Consider the following 23459-nt stretch of genomic DNA (forward strand, 5'->3'; position numbering starts at 1 on the left):
GATATGGGAGTTATACTCAAGCTTTGGACGTATGTAAGTCTTGTAGATAACAGCCAGATCAGACGGGGAGAAAAACTTCTTGCATCGCCTTAGAAAACCCAAACATCTTGCGGCATTTTTGGCGACATCGCGTATGTGATCGTTCCACAAAAGGTGGTTGGTGATACACATACCGAGAATATCTAGATTTTCAGTTTCCTCGATGCAAGTGCCATTTATGGATAATGGCAGGGGGGGTATATTTCGCTTTAACGACAGGAGACAGCATTGAGTTTTCGAAGCATTAAATTCCACGCGGTTTCTTATTCCCCATTTATTTTGTGGTTTTCAGACTTGAATCCATCCAATACAACTTGTATTGAACGATTCGAAAGGTAATTACTAATCCAATGAAGGAGGGATTCATGAAAACCGAAAGCACGCATTTTCGATAAGAGAGCCTGATGCCAAACCTTATCAAATGCTTTTGAAATATCAAGTGCGATAATCTTACTTTCTCCAAAACGATGTAAAGATTTGTTCCACTGTTCGGTAAGACGAAGCATGAGATCACCAGTGGACCTATTGCTACCAAAGCCGTATTGCCGGTCGTTAAGAAGCTTTCGATCTTCAAGATATTTCTTGAGCTGATAATTAATAAGCGTTTTCATGACCTTGGAAAGAAGGGATGTAAGTGCAATTGGTCGGTAATTAGACGGTGAGTAAGATTCGTCTTTTTTGGGAATAGGCTGGACAAGTGCGGTTTTCCATCCGCTCGGAACGAGACCTGAGGAGTAGGACAGATGAAAAAGCTTATGCAGTGGTTTTGCCAGCGATGTGCGTACGTTCGCGACGTTTTTTTCGTTGTCCATAGCTCAAAAACCAGAAGAGATATCGACTTCAAATAAATTTTGTTAGACAAATAAAAAAGCAGAAAGATGCAGAAAGGGCTCTCAAGAATATTGCGTGTGTGGTTATTTTACCATAGCAGTTTAAAAAAAAGTGAACATTTTGGTTAACCCTAAATATCTCATAAACCAAAAACGCTGGAGACTTAAATTAAATTTTATAATAATATAATATAAAATATTCGTCATTTCGACAATTTTACGAATACAAATTGATTTTATCTCCAAAACAATGTTGTGCAACGACGTTTTTAACACCTGGTAGTTTTTTTAGAAAATCGAATTGACAGTTTTTTTTATAAAAAATAAAAACCTAAACAAAAAAATTAATATAAGTTGGTAAAGATTTACTTTCGACTCAAATAGCTTTTCAAAAATTAAAAAAATTGGCTTCAAACTTTTTCTATTTCAGAGAATCCAACAGTCCGTTAGTCAAACAAATAGTAAGCAAATTATATTTCATTCATCCAATTTGTAAAAAGTTAAGAAATGCTACTAAAATCAGTAAAAACTTGTTTTCGAATAAAAATCCATTTAACAAAATTAGATTTTCAAACTAAACTATTTCTTTATAAGAAAAATATTGTTGGTAATTTTAAAATTTCTAAGAATAATTTAACTAACAATTTTTTTAACCCATCACGAAAACCTAAAAACTTTCAAGCAAGACAAATCGACAGACGGGATGGGAAGGTTACAGTGTGGGTCGCATCCCAGCCTCTTTTTTTTTTTAAATTTAGTTTGGCATTAGAATGTTAACAGACCGATGCGACGCCTGAACAACGATTTTAAATTGTGTAGTTTCGAAAATTTTAAAAATCATGGTTGTTTTATCTTATTTCCAAACCCCATACCTCTAAAAACACCACTTTATAAACTAATAATTTCATCAATGGGACATTGGTATAAAATGTTCTCAACATTTTTTCCCCATCATCGACGACATTTAGAAATTTTAGTTTTCTACTATTCTTAGAACCTTAGTCTTGCTGTAAACAAACACAAAATGACTAGTTTTAAAACTGTTCACGTTCTCAATTTAAATATGTGCAAAATTCGACCCCAAATTGTATTCACAATATCCCTAGTTTCATTATAAAAACAGTGTTATTTAACTTGCAATTAATTTTGCTTTAACATCTACATAGGTATACATATCACAAAATGTATGATAGGGTGCACTATAAAAGAGTGAAGACCTTTCCTAAAGACCATTTAGATTTTTTTTGAGAAGTGGTTTCAAATAAGATCTAACAATAGACGAGTTTTATTACCGCAATGATCGAATATAGATCAGATCAATAAAATAAAACATCTCGTGTAATCATATTCAAATTTTAATATCTGACTTTTAGATCGGAGTTATCCTTTGGTCATTTTGTTTAATGATGGCTTTTAAGTTCTTTTTTTAGGGAAAACTGATATTCCTGTAAAATGTATATTTTTTCACTTAATAACTTCCCATAGGAAGTTATTGTAATGGGCCCGATTTGTCAAATTGAAAATTTTGACATTTCTCGACGTTTCAAGGTCCCTAGAGTCGAAATAAAAGATTTTTAGAAAGATGTCTGTGCGCGCGTGTGTACGTACGTCCGTATGTCCGTACGTCCGTACGTTCGTGACGTTTTTTTCGTCCTCCATTGCTCAAGAACTAGAAGAGATATCAACTTCAATTAAATTTTATTATACAGATAATAAAGCAGAAAAATGCAGAAAGGACTCTCAAGAAAATTGCGTGGGTGGTTTTTTTACTATAGCAGTTTAAAAAAAGGTTTAAATTTTGGTTAAGCTTAAATATCTTACGAACCAAAAACGCTAGAGACTTGAATTAAATTTTGTATAATTTATTGTAACATGATATCAAAGAAGTATATTTTTTGAAAAAAAAACATTTGACGGTTTTTTTCATAAATAAAAAAAACTGAAAAAAAATGTGTCACCTCCAAAATTTTACGACGATTATGATTTCATCTCCAAAAAAATTTTGTTCAACGAAAAATAATGTTTCTGGAATCTGATAAAATTTTAAGAAAAATCGAAGTGACAGTTTTTTCATAAAAATCTAAAAAAAAACATTACTCAAAGTTGGTAAAAATTAAATATCGATGCAAATATCTTTTCAGAAACTTAAAATTTAGGCTTCAAACTTATTTTATCTTCTAAGAAATATTGTTTTCAACATTTTAAAAAATCTTGAGAAAAATCGAACTGATAGTTTTCTTAAAAAAAATAAAATCTAAAAAAAAAACTAAAGTTGGTAAAAAATAATTTTCGACTCAAAAATCTTTTTAAAACTTTGTGATATTGGCTTTATTTACTTTTATCTTTCAAAAAATATTGTTATCAACATTCAGTAACATTTTGAAAAAAATCGAATTTACAGTTTTTTACAAAAAAAAAATAAAAACCGGAAAAAAATTAACAAAAGTTGGTAAAAAATGATTTTCGACTCAAATATCTTTTCGAAAAATTGAGATAATAGCTTCTTACTAATTTTTACTTATAAGAAATTTTGTGTTCAACATTAGGACAAATTTCAAACCAAATCGAATTGACAGTTTTTGTACAAAAAATTAAAAACCTACAAAAATTTAACAAAAGTTGGTAAAAATTGATTTTCGACTCAAAAATCTTTTCAAAAATTGTACATGTTGGCTTCAATTTAATTTTATCTTATAAGAATTATTGTTTTCAACATGTGATACAATTTTGAAAAAAAAAACGAATTGATAGTTTTCTTACAAAAAATAAAACTCTAAAAAAAAATTACTAAAACTTGGTAAAAAATTTTTTTCGACTCAAATAGCTTTTCAAAAATTAAAAATATTGGCTTCAAACTTATTTTATTTCACAGAAAATATTGTTTTCGATATTCAGTAATTTGTATATAAAAATTCAACAGTCCGTTTTTTCATAAAAAATAAAATCTACAAAAATAGTGCGCAAATTTTGTAAAAATTGATACGAGTACACATAGACAAACTTTTCAACAAGACAAATCGACAGACGGGATGGGAAGTTATCAGTGTGGGTCGTATCCCAGCCTCTTTTCTTATTTTCAAATCAAAAAATGATATCTTGTTTTGTTAAACATTTAAATCATTTTATCGACTGGATATAATTTCTAAAAAAATAAAAATGGTAATGTTGAAACACTGTTTATGTTGAAATATAAAAACTAATTTTTGAATCTCAAGCATAGATCCAAGTATAAAGCATAACTTCGTTTTGCTATTGTAAATCAAGTAAATATGATGATATGATGATTTGATCTGGATCACGGTGAAAATAAAACACGGCTAAAATAAGTTGCACAGGATCAGAAGTATCTTTCATGGGCATTATGTCTACTTAAAATTGTTAAAAGCTTGATGAACATAAAGTTTGTTAATTTTTTTTTTGTTATTTCGTTTTATTTTTAAGAAAACTTTATCTACCCGTGACTCATTTATAGCATTCTGTAATTGACAAGATTATGAGACCGGAGGTTGATTTATTCAAAAAATCTTCTAGATTCCAAATAAGTCCTAGTGGATTTCAGCTATCCACAGTATTTGCGATCGTTTAGTCTGTAAATCTGTTTTCATTTACGTCTATAATGTGGATAAAGCAGCGATATTCATTCACTTGATGTTAGTGACCCTATGTACTCCACGTGTTTTGACCTTCGTGATAAAAACTGTGTCTACGTTCGCTTTCTCTTACACCATATCGCCAATGGAACACATATGTATGTTTGTAGCATGGCACGATGAGTGTAAGCGTAAGTAGTTTTGAAAGAATTTGTTTCGCACGTCCAAAGTAACACCATCTAGATTTGTACTTGCGACATATAGGAACTATATGGCAAGTTTTGCATTCGTGCAAAATTTCGAACTCGAGATTTTAATCAAACATGATATTACGATGGTAGACAAGTCGAAAAAATGGGTCCCGCGATTCCGTCCGGTCGGTTTTGTCTGTCTGTCCACGCTCCTACAGCCTAAACCATTGGGTTGATTGAGTTCAAACTTGGAAGTTAAGGTTTTGAGGAGATTCGCGTAAGGCGTTTTTTTTTCATTTTTTTTAAAGATCAAAACATACATTTTTTTTTGTCAAAAAACGAAAATTCAAATTTTCTCAAAAACAAAGAGATAGATTTTTTCTTTAATTTTCTCTAAAATTTTATTTTTTAACTTGGCTTCTTGCAATAAGAAAAACATATTTTTGTATTGCTCAGGAAAGGTACCGCTCATAGAACCGTTATTTTGTTTTTTAATTTTCTCAGAAACTTATCAACTGATTTTAATATTACTTTTTATGAATAAACTCATATTAACAATATTTGATTATCAAAAATGCAATTTGTTATTGTTTGGATTTTTAAAAAAATATTGAATTTTTATTTTTCAAAATTCTATATCTCAAAAACGGGTCAACATTTGTTCACGAAATTTAAATGTAAAGCGTATATTTATAACCACTAAACAACTGCATACTAAAAATATTTTTAGAACAAAATTGAAAAATTTTATATATAAAAAATAAATTAAAAAAAAACTGCTCTAACGATTTTCAACGGTTTAACGAATATGATATATTTAAAGTGTCTATCAAGAAGAATTATATTGGTACCTTAGTACATATGATTTCAAAATATTATTCTTTAAGAATAAAGTTGTTTCACACATAGTTTACTTGACTTCGCCTATATAAGCGAATAAATAGTTAGCACAAGTTAAAGAAACGGGCCAGAACGAGTATATGTATTTTCTATTAGAAACATTTTTCAAAGTATGTATACACATTATACCTGTATAGGTGTTACGTACAACCTCTGCAACCTAACGTCTTACTTCGTAACTAAAACAAAACGCACAAGACCCTGACTGTAAAGAGCACATGAATAGCAATTGCTTGTACCTGTTTGTATGCTTGTTTTTTTAACTTTAACGAACAAATTAAACTGAACGTAATAACTCCATGTTTAAGCTGAAAACTTGTAGGAAAGAAGCAATGTGATTGGATTGTAGTTAGGACATTTTACCACCAATAACATTCCTTCATTATCATCATAAACATGTCTTTATCTATCTATATGCATAAAGCTAAGCGAGCCAATGAACTATTCTTTATCCGTTTTAGTGATCGCCTTACAATTTAAACAATTTATTTTCCATCCTGGTTCTTCTTATATGTAATTAAAATAAAGCTATCCAAAGGAAAGAGCTTTGAACGAACTAGTTAAATACACAAACAATTGTTGTTTTCGTTAAGTGTGCTTACAAGTGTTTTTCATTTCCAGGATAAAATGTCCTAGGATAAGTTGTGTCTTGGGATGAATCGCGCGGTTTTTTTGACAAATCAAATGGCATTTACATATATCTTTGAAGACAATCTTATTTTACAGGTATGTTTTAAATCTTATATAGGTACTTTTTTAAAAATACTCTTTGCGTGCATTTTATTTAAAGTTGAAATCTGTTATTCAATTTAGCCTTAAAGTGGTTTTAAATTAATCTAAATTTGAAATACGTTGAAATTATAAGCTTCTATTAGACAGTCAACGTAAATGGTCTATGGTTGACTCTATGACGTTTTTTCACCACAAGTTAAACTATACTTTAGGATTTTAATTCTCCACTAGTGAATTTATTTTTCTTCGCTTAAAGTGTACAGTTTGAGGTTTGGACAACTGTTGATTGGGACTACATCCGATAAAAGTGAAAGTTCAAAGAGTAGACTTGAGAGTTTTCGTTGCAAATCTAAAATTTAATTGCATGCATTTGCTTGCTTCTTCTATCAAACATTATTTGCGATTTGAATGCAAATAGTTTTTAAAATAGAAAATTATTATCGAGAAAATCACCCAAAGTTTGAAATTGGATGCGAAATGAAAAAGATGAATTTTTGGTGATTGATAGACGAGAATATTAGGTATATACATATATCGGCATACATATTTTGTAAAGTAATGTCAGAAAGATGGAGAACCTACAGTTTTTGTACCGCATCCAAGCGTACTTCGAGAAAGCACTTTTCAATACAAGAATTACTCTTGAAGGATTTGTCAATTCCTCGTAAAAGGCATTATCCGTAAAAAAATCATTTAGGTGACACAAGACCGGGATTGAACCCAACCTCTGGGCTGTCGCATGACAATCCTACGTAATAACAATCAAGCTACAAGTACAACATACATATGCAATTACCCAGGAACATTTTTTGATACGCAAGTATGCTAACTTTGAAATTTCAACTCCCGAGTTGACATTTAAATTACTGACTAAAAATGTTCAATTTGTCACTCCAACTCACACATTTTGCCAATTGTTTGACATAAATTTTCCAATTAATGTTATGAGGTGCTAATACTACCCTACAGCGGTCTAAACTGTTTTTTCGTAATTTTTTTTGTTGTTTTTCCGGGTTTTTGTGCGAAAAAATACGGATTGGATTTTTCTAAGACTTTTAACTTATAAACGTTAACAACACAACTAAGAATAGAATTTTAGTTGATGCCTTAATATATTCTCGAGATATTCGAATCGAACATCAGTTTTTAACAATTTTTTGAAGCATTTTTTGTAAGTTCTAATTTGTATTTAAAATATAGATTTTTTTGAAAAGTTATACTAGTTTGGTATCACGTAACATTATATGACATAAAATTTAAATGAAGTCGCTAGGTTTGTGAGATATTTTGGGTCAAACAAAATGTTTACTTTTTTTAATTGCTGTAGTTAGTCCTTTCTGAATCTTTCTGTGTTATTATTTGTGTATCAACATTTATTTCAAGTCAATATCTCTACTGGTTCTTGAGACCTTGAAAAGTTTAGAAATATCAAAGTTTCCAATTCGACAAATACGATAAATCTGAAAATTGGTTAACTTGAAATTGACTTAATTTTTAACTTTCTATAGGAAGTTATTGTAATGCGTCCGTTTTTTAATTTGCAAATTTTGACATTTCTCGACGTTTCAAGGTCCCTAGAGTCGAAATAATTTTTTTTTTAGAGAGATGCTTGTGCGTGCATGTGTAAGTACGTTCGTGCGTTAGCGACGTATTTTTTGTCGTCCATGGCTCAAGAAACAGAAGAGATATCGACTTCAAATACATTTTGTTATACAGATAATAATGCACAAAGATGCAGAAAGGGCTCTTAATAAAATTGAGTGGTTGTTTTCTTTTACCAAAAAAATTTAAAAAAAGGTGAGGGTTTAGGTTAACCCTAAATATCTCACGAACCAATAATCCTAGAGACTTGAATTACATTTAAAACTATATATTGTAACGTGGTACCAAAAAAATATATTTTTGGAAAAAATTCCAATTAACGGTTTTTTTATTAATAAAAAAAAAACTGAACAAGAATATATGTCACCTTTAAAATTGTACAAGCAAACAATGATTTTATGTCCAATATAATTGTGTGCAACGAAGAATAAGGTTTTTAACATCTGGTTTACTTTTGAAAAAAATTGTATTCACAGTTTTCTTTACAAAAAATAAAAACCTACACAAAAAAATAATAAAAATTGGTGACTATTGATTTTCGACACAAATATCCTTTCAAAACTTTGAGATACTGGCTTTAAACTAATTTTATTTTTTAAAAAATATTTTGAGGAAAATCGAATTGACAGTTTTCTTACAAAAAATTAAAAACCTAAAAAAATTAACGAAAGTTGGTAAAAATTAATGTTTGACTCAAATATCTCTTCAAAGATTTGGAATGAAGGCTTCAAATTAATTTTATTTTATAAACAATAATATTGTTTTCAACATGCGATAGGATTTTGATAGGAATGGAATTGACACTTTTTTTTAAATAAAAACTAAAAACTTGGTTAAAATTTACTTTCAACTCAAATATCTTTTCAAAAATTATAAATAAACTTATTTTATCCCACCAAAAATATTGTTTTCGACATTCAGTAATTTTTTATAAAAATCAAACAGTTTTTTTTTTCATAAAAAAAAATTGCTACTAAAATTGGTTAAAATCAGTTAACGACTAAAAATCTGTTTAACAAAAATCAAACTGTTTCATCATATGCAAAGATATTGTTGGTTACTTTAAAGTTTTTTTATTTAGAATAATTTGGCTACAAACCTTTTAAGAAAGATAAATCTACAGACGGGTTGGGAAGGTATCAGTGTGGGTCGCATCCCAGCCTCTTTTTTAATTTTGTTTCTTCGCCTTTATTATTTATATTGCATATTCAGGACAAACATAGAAAAATATATAAATATTTTTAAGTAATTTACATATATTTTCCTGTGATTTAAGTCGTTTTCAAACCGTGTTTCCAGAAACTTTTTAAAATATCTTTGTCTTCCCAAATTGTATTTTTTGCACGTCGGAAGTAAATTTTTCTGAATTATGAGTTCTTCAAATTTCTATTATAGTTATACTACTAGATGTTATAAGCTTTTTGTTAAAGTTAAATACAAAAGGTTGCTACATATAAATATCTATGTTTATTGGTTTCAAGAATGCGTAATACTTGCATTGCTTTAAGTGTAATAATGGTGTAGCTATAACTTTAAACGCAAATTAAGAAGCAAACCCCTGTCCTTGTTTAAAGTATCTTTGTAAGTTTGAACTAATTTATCCATTACATATGTGCGTATTTACCTGCAGTCAACCATATATAATGTATTTTAACTAGGCCTTAAAACATTTACATTGATTGATGACCAAGTTTTTTTTTTAAATTTATGTACCAAGGTAAATGTTTGGCATCTTCGAAGAGACATACAACGTACCTACGTACGTACCTACTGCCTATACTTCACGGCTATAAGTAATTTTGTTCTACCTCAGCTTGACAGCTTCCCTTTTGTGATGTGTTTACTTTTACCTACCTACACAACTATTCTCAATTAGAAACTAAATGCTTCCCAAAAACTTACAAAAACATATACAAACTATAGGTAGAGGTATCTTCTATCTTTTACTTAAAAACTATAGTTTTATTTGAAGATTTTCGTAGGTTTATGTTAGTACATAAACTTCTATATCTAGGTACCATATATATACTTAAAACCATAACATAAACATATATACGAGTATGTATAAGACCTTCTGTACCTGCCTTTACCTACCTATGGAAATAAATTCTACACTCTTGCACGTTAATGTTTCAAATTACGAATTAATTTTCATCAAATATCGCTGAATCCTCACAGCATAATCAGAGTCAGAGACAGAGGAGGCAGACCTCTGTGTGTGCCGCATATACTCCTAGGGGAATCTATACCTACTAAAAAGCATCCACACACATAACCCTCCCAGGACATGTTAGTAGAGTAAATGTATTTTAAATAATTCCCCCGCCCCATCCCGCCTGGCACTGATGGCTCGTCCCCGTTCTTGTTTGGCATTATTTAACCTTAAAACCAACTCGATGGGACGACAAGCGGACCGAAACGAAGCGACGCGACACGGCAACGCACGATATACGCATAGTGGACGGACTAGACATTCTTATGTTATATTATATCCCTTGCAAAAGTACATATTTACCAAAATCAACATGAAAGCACCATACGGCACTTTCCATGGCGATTTCTGTAATTTGCAACATTCGAAGACCCACTCACTCCATAATATTCTAGAACTCCAGCACTCCACCACACCACCCAGCAACGAGCTACGAGCTACGACCGACCGTATAGCAATCATCCCATTGCTTTCTCAATACACCAAAGCCTCCCGCTTCCTTCTACCCGTTTTTCAAAAATCCCTTTCGAATTAAATGCGTACACACACCCCCCACAACCCACATCTCACATCCCATTCCATCCGCATATAGGTATATACAAATACACACTATAGCCAACATTAAAGGACTCTGATATCGGAATCAGCATCCAGCATAAAGCTTCCAGTATCCAGTATCAGCATAGCATGTAGGTAGTATGAAGGTACATAGGTACATACATATAAATATACACAAAACATACCTACATATTTACAAATTCTCTAAATTTACATTTTAAAATACCTACCCACACAAACTACACTCTCCACACTGGCCATATGTGTTCCACAATAGCACCCCCATTGCCAATCCCATTTGAATCCATCCATTCTTCGGTCCGACCGCTCGCACGCCCGCCCGCCCGGCCGGCCTCTTCGACCACCCAACATCCCACCGACAACATTATCGTTCTGATGGCTCGGTCGGGGAATCTCGTATCCTTAGAACTTCAACTTGTGCCCACTGTCCTTTAGTGTCCTACAACCAAAGTCCTGATGAGGGTATTTACATTCATGCGCAAAGGTATAGAATCTTCATAGAGACGTCCGTCGCTGTTATGTCCTCTTCCTCGTCCTTTTTCTCGTCTGCATCCTCATCCCCATCCCCTTGTACGTCCTTCCTTGTTCTATACTCATCGTTGGTCGTCGTTCGTCGGTCGTCCGCTCGCTCGTAGGATATGTAAACATTTAGATATTCAGCAGATCGAGGACAAGTATAAAATTAATTTATTGAAACTGAAGGCTTGGGTGCCCGTAATTAAACAAACGGATACGGATATACTGGCAAAAGCCCGCTGCCGTTATCACAACAACTACCTGCATGGTATTAGGGCTGGCAGGGCAACAGCACCGGGCAGAAGGCCGAGGGACAGTAGGGTGGGAGTTTTGAATTTTAAGCAAGTGTGGAGGTGGACTATGTATGCTGTTCCGTTTCTGCTGTTTGGCATAAACTGAAATAAATTCCACTATACTTATGTAAGGTATGTAGAAAAGGTGGTATAGAGTTAGGAGTTAGAGTATAGTTGGACAAGTAATTTTCTTATGTAAGCCGATCTATACTCTCTTTCGCTTTTAATATGTACATAATATATGTGCATGTATTTATTTTATGTACATGAATATGTAAGTATATTGTATATGAGACCAAATTAATCCTCATATAAATATATATAGGCACGTTTGAGTCCTTAAAAAATGGAAAGGGAAAGTTTTATTTTTTAATTCTTGATTTTAAGTGGAACATGAAATTTTGAGAAAGTGATTTAGTGCGTCCTCGTCCTTTGACAGGTTTTTCGAAAAGTAAAACATCATCCCTAAAAAATAGACGAATGTGTTCCAGTTTAATGGTTACCTAGAGTCTATGTCTAGGTATTGCAAAGGTATAGTTAACTTATGTATAGTTTTGTTAGATGGTATTTTGAATTAAGCTATAAAGTAGGCAATCAATGTGATGAAACTTAAACTTATTAATGGGGTACCTACGAAGCTTTGTATATCAGCCATGTTCAATGTTCATTTATAGGGCGTATTATTTTCTGTTTTGTTTTTCGAAAAATAAAGAACTAGAAGCTTCGACATCCTTAAGAGTAATTTAGCTTTTTTCATTTCTAATATACTCATGGATGAACAATATTGTTCAAGATCGCTATGGCCGACAATACGACTTTTTTCAGATTTCTTTATGATCAAAATTCTGACACTGTTTAGTTATGATCAAAATTCTGACACTGTTTAGTTATCATTCTGCATATCTTAAATCCTGTGTTTAAATAGTCTGTAAAGTTAGAAAACTGTATAGCAAAATGTTATATGAACAAAACACTGTATGTCAAAATAAGGCATCTCCAAATTTCCCATCACAAAATAGTGAATCTTTGTAAAGTGTGTTTTTGATAGTTTTATTTTGCCTGTTTATGATTTGATGTACTTTTTTTATTTTTCTGAAAATCAAAACAAATCTTGTGCAAAAAGTCAGTAAAAAGCCATATAAAAGATGATAATTATTAAAATACTGCACAGAAGCGTCGAAGCTGCTCATGAACTCTATGAACAGAATAGAAGAGAGAAATACCGACTTCTTAGAACAGACCGAAAAAGGGAAAGCATTCAGGAGCGGAAATGAAGTTCAAAAGTTTTATGAGCAGGTGAATGGAAATTCACAATTGCATAAACCTCACACCGAAAGTTGCCATGAAGAAAGTGGAATTTTTATAGTGGAACCGTCAATTCTGAGGGTATGGAAGGACCACTTCTGCAGATTGTATAACGGCGACAACAAACCAAATTTCGCTGCCCAACAGGATGATCCATTCAATGTTGAGGACTAAAGCCAACAATCCCGTCCTCCCAACTTAGACGAAGTAAAGATTGCCATATCTAAGCTGAAGCTTCATAAAGCCGCTGGAGCGGATGGTTTGAATGCCGAGCTCCTTAAAGCAGCTGGACATAAGTTTATTAGGAGCATGCACCAACTTATCTGTAAGATATGGTCGGAAGAAAGCATGCCAGATGAATGGAACCTCATTATTGTTTTCCCGATCCTAAAAAAAGGAGACCCTTCAAACTGCACCAACTATAGAGGAATCAGTCTACTTAACATCGCCTACAAAATGTTCACTGCCGTAATATGTGAACGCCCAAAGACCATCGTTAACAACCTGATAGGTCCTTATTAGTGTGGTTTTAGACCAGGAAAGTCCACAGTTGATCAAATATTCACATTACGGCAGATCCTGGAAAAAGAGCCATGTCAGGTTTTGGCATCCCTGCCAAACTCGTCAGTTTGTGCAGGATGACCATGGAGAATTCACGCTGCTCTATCAAGGTTGGAAACAACTTAGCCTAACCTTTTGATGTCAAAATAAACTCTAGACAAATTAATGCGCTGTTATCTGATTTCTTTAGCATCATCCTTGAAAGAATAGTGCAGAGCTCTGACGACAACACCAGAGGCGTACTATCTTTTAAAAGTCTCTCCAATTACAAGCATATGCTGTTGACATTGACATAATCGGAAAAACTTGATGTCAATGGGGCTTTTGTGAGTATTGGATCAGAGGTGGAAAGAAAGGACTTACAACACTGACGTTTCGGTCAAAACGTCACAATCGACAGACGTAACTTTGAGGCAGTTAAGAACTTGCAAAAAACAACACCAGCTCTGAGATCAAAAGAAGAATAACTCTTGCCAACCGCTGTTTCTTTGGGCTAAGAAGGCAATTGAGTATAGTAAAACCCTCTCTCGAGGGACCAAAGTGTCGCTAAATGAGACCCTAATAATTCCCGTCCTGCTTTACGGTGCAGAAGCATGGACTCGGATGAAACCACCTAGGGTCGTTTCGAGGGAAAAGTTCTTCGTGTGATCTATGAATAGAATATGGAACGACGAACTATAGGGGCTGTACAGCGGCGTAAAAAAGCCACGAGGATAAAAGTCCAACAACTGACTAGACTGGGTCACGTAGAACGCATGGAAACCAATTTTCCGGCCTGGAAAGTCTTCGAATCCACACCCACCGGATAGTTCAGTAGAGGAAGGCTGCATATCAGGTGGCGCTCACAATTTAAAAGTAACCATACCCAACTTGTAGTGCGCAACTGAAGACATCTAGAGCTAGATACGAGTTAAATGGAGAAGTTTGTTGGATGAAGCCCTAGCTCACTCAGGACTGTATAGCACCACCTTAAGTAAGTTAGTAAATAAATACTAATATTACTAAAACAAAATTTAAAATATAGTTGTGCTCATAAAAAAAGTCACTTAAGGAACGAAAAGTAATAGCTTTTTAGGAACACTGAAAATTCAGCATTTTTCAAAGTAGTGTTATCTATACCTTTTTTAAAAAACACATTTTTAGGATTCTGTACTTTACGCAGTTCACACATCTCAATATCCACAAGGGGACATGGAAATCTCCTGATCAATCAACCCTCAACCAGATTGACCACATTGCGATCGATGCACGACACTTCTCCAGTATACAGGATATCCGAACATTCAGAGGCCAACATTGACTCGGACCATTACCTCGTTGTAGCCAAGGTACAGCTACGGATATCCCGATCCAAGCCAAAACAAGGAAGTACTGTGAGAAGATTCGACGTTAGACGGCTACAATCGCAAGAGACTGCCATGTCCTTTTCCGATCGAGTCTCTAATAACCTCCTAAGGAGTCCTATGCTTCCTGCATTAAGCATTGAAAACTTGTGGCAACATTGCCTTGCAGCCATCAGAGATGCCGCCTCTGAAGTGCTAGGTTTCACACAGCCACCACAGCGAAACCCCTGGTTTGACGACGAATGCTGGCAAGCTCACACAGCGAAACAAGAGGCATACAAAACGGCGCTGCACAAAATGACTAGAGCTGCTCGCGAGCACACACACGGCAGATCTTGGAAAAACCCAGGAGCTTCAAATCGATACCCACCATCTCTTTATCGATTTTAAAGCCGCGTATGACAGCATCTATAGGGAAGAGCTCTAACGAGCAATGTCTAGTTGTGGCATCCCTGTCAAACTTATCCGTTTGTGCAGAATGACGATGGAGAATGCACGCTGCTCTATTAAGGTCGGAAAAGATCTTACCGATGCATTTGACGTCAAAAAAGGTTTTAGACAAGGCGATGTACTGTCATGCGACTTCCTCAACATCGTTCTGGAAAGAATTGTGCAAAACTCAACCGTCAAAACTAGAGGCACAGTCTTCCAAAGATCCATCCAATTACTCGGATACGCAGATGATATTGACATAATTGGAAGATGAAAGCTTGATGTCAGTGGAGCGTTTTTGAGCATTGCGACGGAAGCGAAGAAGATGGGTTTAGTGGGCAATGAAGGCAAGACCAAGTACATATATGCTGTCATCAAAAAAGGACACTGTACAACGACGTCTTGGACAAAACGTCATCATGGACTGCTATAACTTTGAGGTAGTTAAGGACAACGACACCAGCGCTGAAATCAAACGAAGAATAACTCTTGCAAATCGCTGCTTCTTTGGACTTAGAGGGCAATTGAGATGTACAGTCCTCTCTCGAGCATCTAAAATCACCATCTATTAGACATTCATCATCCCGGTTCTCATTTATGGCGCTGAGGCCTGGACCCTGTCATAGAAAGATGAGAGCGTCTTAGGATGCTTCGAGAGAAAAATTCTTCGGGTTATTTTTGGTCCTGTACGCATAGATGGAGAATGAAGGAGAAGATATAACGACGAACTGTACGGGCTGTACAGCGACACTGACCTAGTTAGAATTAAAGTCCAACGGCTTAGATGGCTAGGTCATGTAGAGCGAATGGATATTAAAGCTTCAGCCCGGAAGGTCTTTGAATCCAATCCCGAGGGAGAGCGCAGTAGAGGAAGACCGCGACTCGGAGGACCTCAACCAACTTGGCGTGCGAAACTGGAGACAGCTAGCTAGGGACCGAGCTGGCTGGAGACGCATGTTGGTTGAGGCCCAGGTCCGCCCCAGACTGAAGGGCCACCTTAAGTAACTAAGTACTTTAAAATGATGTTAACAGTCGAAAAGAATTTTCTTTTTCAAAATATTTACAGAATTTCGATCAACTAGAATTTTGTCCATACAGAATTTTGTCCACACAGAATTTTGTCTACAGAGAATATTGTCATACAGAAATTATACATACAGTATTTCGACCCAAGACCGTTTTTGTGCTTTAATTTATATGGAAAAACAAAATCTGAAAAACACCCTTTACAATATTAGTTGGCATTTGTCCATTTTTCATTACAAAACAATTTTTGAACCTTTAAAATTTAAGGTTCCGCAGTTTTGACATTTGACACCTATTAAACTCAACTGCTAAAAATAAATTTTGAAGCGTTACTGACTTCGCAAGGCCTGAGCATCATCGTAATGCATGCGTCAAAAATAAATCCAAAAATTTGTTTTTCTATTTCGCAAAAGGTGACATTTTGTCTGTCAAAAACAATATTACCACATTACAGCGTTAGCACTTTACTTGAATTAAAGTACATTTACTTCTTTTTTTCAAATAAATTACAAATCTAGTTCCTACTTCGCACCATCATCTCAATATTGAAATCTACTTCATTTTTATTATTTGTGTTTCTACCTACTTTAATTTTAATAAAAATAGACTGAATCTACTACTTTTTTCTCTCACTCTTGTACACTGCCGCTCATCTGAATAGGTTCACAAATATTTTCACCGCACTGTTGGCCTCTCTTCATATTTATTGCAATGACACGTCTTTTTTATGTATGTAATGAAGGAGTGGTACCCGTGGCATGATGGTTAGTGCGTTGGACTGTCATGCTAGAGGTCTTGGGTTCGATCCCTGCCTATGCCATCTAAAGTCTTTTCACGGGTACTGCCTCTTGCGAGGAATTGACAAATTCTCCAAGAGTAACTATTGTCATGAAAAAGTGCTTTCTCAAAATTAGCCGTTCGGAGTCGGCATATAAACTGTAGGTCCCCTCCATTCCTGACAACATTACTCGCACACAGGAATGGTTGAGAGTTGTAAGTCACTAGGCCTTGGTTCTCAACGGACTGTCGCGCCACCCAATTTATTTTTTATTTATTTTTTTTAATGAAGGAGCATCATTATGTGCTTCTTTTGGGAGTAAAAAATGCGTCTTAAAGCTTAACGTTAATCTTTCACGGTAGTTAGACTAAATGTATTTTTTGTAGCATTTTTTTGGCTCATCTGAATAGGTTCAGTTTGTGTTGAGTTGCGTGTTAATTGTAATCGAAATTTTATCTGTCAAGAAAGTTAGTGTGTTTTTCCTATTAACGTTGAAAAAAGATCGTGGAAAATATTTAAGCGAGGAAGAAAAAGGCAAAATAAAAGCATTTCGGGAATCAGGCCTAAGCCAACGACTTATAACGAAGAAATGCAAAAGAAGTCAAGAAGTCAGTAGACAGTTAATTGCAATATATCCAAAATTATGGAAAAAACATGAAGGGATGAACTTATACGGCCTTATCAATGGCTGATAGACGTGCTATTATCAGAACAGCTTCTAATTCATATGAAATAAAAAAATAAAAATAAAACCGGTGTCAATTGCATTTTAGCTACGGTAAAACGCGTTATTAAAAGTGCTTCTCATTTGAAAAGAAAAAAAAATAAGAAAAAACACCACTTAACGAATCTAGGAAAGAAAATCGTCTCCAATTCTGTAAGAAATTTGTATAGTGGAAGTCAAAGTGGAAAAAGTGATTTTTTCAGATGAGAACAAGTAAATTTTAAGCCCTGACGGCTATAATTATTGCTTTTATGACTTTAGAAAAGGGGAGCATTATTTAAGTCGGTTGCATAGCTGTGAAGGCAGTGTTATGGTGTGGGGAGCTATTTACTTTAACGGAGCATTAAAGCTCTAATTTTTTACATCGAGAATGTTAATGTGTTAAGTTGTGTTCTAGTGTTATTTTTGATTTGATTTGATTTTTTGTTTTCAATATGAAAAGATATTTTCAAGTTGTCGAAGAACAAAGATAAAAGGTTTGTTGATGTAGTGAAATTGTATTACGATTACAATAACAATTTCTTGTAGAAGTCGTCCTATGCAATCACACATCCTAGAGTCATTTCATTTGACGAACACGAGCCCAATCTTTGCTTTTACGTTTAATTTAAGAAATGTTACATTAACATATTGAAGTATATGATATGAAGGCTTAAATAATTCTCCTATTTTTTTTTATTTTTTTTCATATTTTTTTTATGGAACAAATGTAAATTAAAAATATGTACATAAATATGAAAAAGTTAATTTTTGAAATCTATTTCACTTTTTACAAAAATCTACTTCCACTTTTTTTTAGAAGTGGTAATGCTGTCATGAGCTCAATGTGTAGAATACCGACTTCTCAGAACGAAAAAGAGAAAGCATTCAGGAGTAGAAATTAAGTTCAAAAGTTTTATGAGCCTTAAACCGAAGGTGGCCATGAAGAAAGTGGAAGTTTCATACTGGAACTGCAGTCAATCTTGAAGATATGGAAGGACCAGTTCTGCAGACTGTATAACGGCGACAACCAAACCAAATTTTGATGTCCGACAGGATGATCCATTCAATGTAGAGGACTAAAGCCAAAAATCCTGTCTTCCCGACTTAGACGAAGTAAAGACTGTCATATCTAAGCTGAAGTCTAACAAAACCGGTGGAGCAGATGGCTTGAATGCAGAGCTTTTCAAAGCAGCTGGAGATAATTTGGTTTGGAATATGCACCAAATTATCTGTAAGATATAGTCGGAAGAAAGCATGCCCTATGAATTGAAAAAGAGACCCTCTCAACGGCGCCAACTATAGATTCATCAGTCTTTTTAACAGCGCTTACAAAATCTTCTCTGCGGTAATATTTGAATGATAGGTCCTTATGAGTGTGGTTTTAGACCAGGAAAGTCCATAGTCATATGCGGCATTGAAATCGATGAAAAAATGGTGGGTGCCGGTTTGATGTTGTTAGGTTTTTTTCAGAATCTGCCGCAATGTGTAATACCTTTTTAGGAACACTAAAAATTCACTATATTTCAAAGAAGTGTTATCGAAAAATGTTGTGGTACCTTATTTAAAAAAAATATTTAGTTTATAGGAACCTGGGGCCTTACTATGTAACTCGATTCTACAATGAAATTGCTCGAATTCGAAAAATTGGTACTATGTATCTATTTGACTACTTTCGAACCAACGAGAATCGAATAGTTGTAGTAGTGCCAACTATATTCTTATGAACTTTCGAATAAACGAGGAACTAAGTAATTTGCAAGTAGAATTCAAAACAAGGTAAAATCAGGAATAATCATTCTACATCAAATGTGTTTGCGATTGAAGTTTTCTTTGTCAAAGTGTAAGTAAAATGTTGTAAATTATTAATATGCAATTTGATTTTAAAACTTTTTCATTTAATTTTGTGTGTTATTGAAATAAAAAGATACATTTTTAATTTATGTATGCATTCAACAAATCGTTTCTAATATTATCTCTGGTTCTTTTAGCTATGTTTAAATAATGGTCGTTTACACTTGAATGTTGTTCCAAGTTTATAGGGTTGCCATTTTCTTCCAAAAATATGTCTTGAATACGTTCAGGTATTGGGACTCTGAACTGTTAGCCGATATTGTGAAGTGCTCAACAAACGTTAATAATATGTGCTACCTTCTCGGACTAATAATGCAATGCTCTGGCCGACAAAAGACATCGGAACCTTGAGCTGCAGTTATAAATAAATAAATTGGGTAGTGCAACAGTGCGTTTGAGAATGAGGGCCTAGTGACTGACAATTCTCAACCATTCCTGTGTGCGAGTACTGTTGTGAGGGATTTAAGGGACCTACAGTTTTAATCCGAACGGCACTTTTCATGACAAGAATTACTCTTGGAGAATTTGTCAATTCTTCGCAAGAGTAAGTACCCGTGAAAAAAAAACTTTACGGCACAGGAAGGGATCGGACCCAAGACCTCTCGCATGACTGCTGCAGTTCTATATTTTGTGATAATCCAAGGCTTCAAGGGATATCCGGAATCTCCTATAAAAATATTTGAGTACGATCCATGCAGTCGTTTTTCCATTTCCTTCAGCACTAAGATCCCATATCTGTGAATTATGTCATGACGGTCCATATCGGGCATTAACCGATCTAGTGACATTATGCACAAACATTTTCTCCCTCAGCTTCATAATGTTGGAATTATTTCTTATTCTTTTGCTTTCAATTTGACCGTACCGTTCTTCATTACCTTGCAAATGAAACCAAATTTCAACTGTGTACATTTTTGTAATAAATATTCTTGTCCAAAAATTTGATGCTTTTTTTTTAAACTGTCAAACAACTTGATACTCCTTCGAAAGTACAAAATATTTGGAAAACAAGTTGGTATAGCCGGCATCCGATTCTACTTTTATACGTAGTACGATTTGAAAGTAGAATTGGAAATGAGTTTCGAATAGAATCAAAAGTAGAATCGACTTACTTAGCAGCGCCCCAGTACTTTAAAATTATGTAAATAGTCAAAAAAAATGTTCTCTTTCAATAATTTTTTAATACAGAATTTTGATTAACTAGAATTTTTAAATACAGAAGTTTAGTAATACAGAATTTTGTCCATACTCAATTCCTTCAAACAGAATTTTGTCTTACAGAAATTGTACATACAGTATTTGGACCCAAACCGTTGTTTTATTTTTGCATGGAAAAACAAAATCTGAAAAAAAACACCCTTTACAATATTAGTTGTGATATTTGTACTTTTGTCATAATAAAACAATTTTTGAATCTTTAAAATCGTACAGTTAATTAAAATAATTGCTTTGACAGACTAAGATTTAGCAATTTTGACATTTTGACATTTGACACCTGTTCTCAAACTCAACTGTTTAAAACAAAATTTAAATCGTTACTGACTTCACAAGGCATCATCGAAAATAAATCCAAAAATTGCTTTTTCTATTTCACACCAGGTGACATTTTGTCTTTTAAGGTTTGGTATCACTTCCATTTATTTTATTTAAAACAATATTACCACATAGCTATTTTGATTTGGAAATTAACTTTATTTTGTGTTTGTAATTAATATTTATTTAGTTTGTTATTAAGATAATCTAGGAATGATAGAAATCAACACGCACACTTGACTTTTTCCAAAACAAATATCAGAATATTTATTAGGTAAGTTGAGGATATTCACCAAATTTTAACTCTGAAGAACTTGTTCATAGCATGTCAAAAATAGTAAAATCCGTTAAATTTGTTAAATATGATCAACCAATTTACATTTCGCACTTCAAAGTTACCTATAATGACAATCACTCTTTAAACTTCGTATTTTTCACTTCGCACTTCACATTTTGTGTGTCACAATTCACACTTTCAGTTTTGCGAAAAGCCTAAAAGGTGTCTTTTGGCGTATAAACGTTTCTTATACAGTAAGGTGCAAAATTGTCCCAAGTCAACGGTTTTTTATTTCCATACGTGCCATTATTTTTGTTTTTGTGTATTAAGGAATTCAATTTTTGTAATTACTCACGTCATGAATGGTACAATAACAAAAATCAGAAAAATAACCGTTATCTTTGAAATCCGCAAAAAAAAGACAGCATTACATTGGGACAGTTATGCAACGATCATGCTTTGAACGCCATTTCAGTTTAGTACTTGGCCAAAACTGGTTGTTTCTCTATAAAATTTAGTTTTTATTTTATAAGTGTGGTCTAAAATTCAGTTATCAGTTGTTTTATTCAATAAAATTTAAATCATTATGACTAACTGAGAAAATGAAAGTATTTACAAAATCTTTAAATGAAAGCATATTGAATAAGTTAAAGGAAGGAGATTCCGTTAGAAAAATTGGGCAAACGTTAAAAGTAAGCAAAAGCGCTGTGCAGAGAATAAGAAAAAAGTTTAAAGGAGAACTGAAAAAGAATGTTGGAGGAAGACCAAGAGTACTAAACGCTACCGATACTCGACATGTTGTCAGATATCTTGCTACAGGAGAAGCATCTTCGGCTTCAAAAGCAGCAGCCCTAGTTCGCAGAGATACTGGCAAAAAAGTAAGCAAGTGGACAGTGCAACGAACCCTACATTCGGTCGGCTTCAGAGCCTTAGAGAAAAAAAAGAAACCTTTGCTTTCAAAAAAAAATATAAAAGCTCGACTTGAGTTCGTAAAAAGGTATGCGTTCTGGACAGATGATGATTGCAGTCGTGTCATATGGTCAGACGAAACAAAAATTAACAGATACTGTACAGATGGAAGGCAGTGGAATTGGAAGAGGTAGGAGAGAAAATAAATGTCAAAGATTATATAGATATACAAACTGTTATAAGCATGGGGGGGGCACTGTCAAAATGTGGGGCTGTATGACTGTTTATGGAATAGGTTCTTTTCGGAAAATTGATGGCATTATGAAAAAAGAAATGTATCTTGACATTTTAAAAAATAATTTAACTGAAACTATAGAAAATATGCCGGTACCTGAAAACGAAATAATTTTCCAACATGACAACGACCCCAAACACACTGCGAAAATTGTTAAGGAATGGTTAGAAAATCAAGAATTTCAGGTACTGGAATGGCCGGCACAAAGCCCAGACTTAAATCCGATAGAAAATTTGTGGTCACACTTAAAAAAAGTCTTTGTTAAACAATTATGAATCACCACCATCTTCAATCAAAGTACTGTGGGAACGGGTTCAAGATCAATGGGATAATATTTCTGCTGAATATTGCGAAAAACTCGTTAAAAGTATGCCAAGGCGATTGGCAGCAGTAAAAAAGGCAAAAGGTTTATGGACAAAATATTAAGGGGTCTTAAATTTATTTTTTTCTAAATCGGTGTAAAAGTGGTCCAATATAATTTCTTGATTTAAAATACGCAACGAAAGTGTAACTATTTTTTTTCATTATTGTGTTTAATTTTGTATCTAATATATAAAAAATAAAATAAAATTATTAAAGAGCAATTTTGGGTTTATATTTTTATTGAAAGTTGAATTTCTTTCACAATTGGGATAGTTTTGAACCTTACTGTATATCGTTGGTATTAAAACTCAAAAAGAAATGATTTTAAAAACTCAAAAACATATACAGCTGTGGACAACTAATTAGAAACATTACTTGCTTCTCATTTCCACATTCAATTTATCAAGTGTGACTAGAATAGCGGTATCCAAAACGGTGTAATGCAAGCGTTATTAGATAATTGTTTGAAAAAGCATCATTTGTGCATAAGTCTTTGCAAAGTACACAATAAAATCAAGATAGAGCGTAAAAAGTGTTCGTTTCAACTGGTCAACTAATTAGAATCAGTTAAATTACATTTGATTTGGGTGAAATAA

Source organism: Eupeodes corollae, chromosome 2 (genome assembly GCF_945859685.1).
Source record: "Eupeodes corollae chromosome 2, idEupCoro1.1, whole genome shotgun sequence".
Lineage (NCBI taxonomy): Eukaryota > Metazoa > Arthropoda > Insecta > Diptera > Syrphidae > Eupeodes > Eupeodes corollae.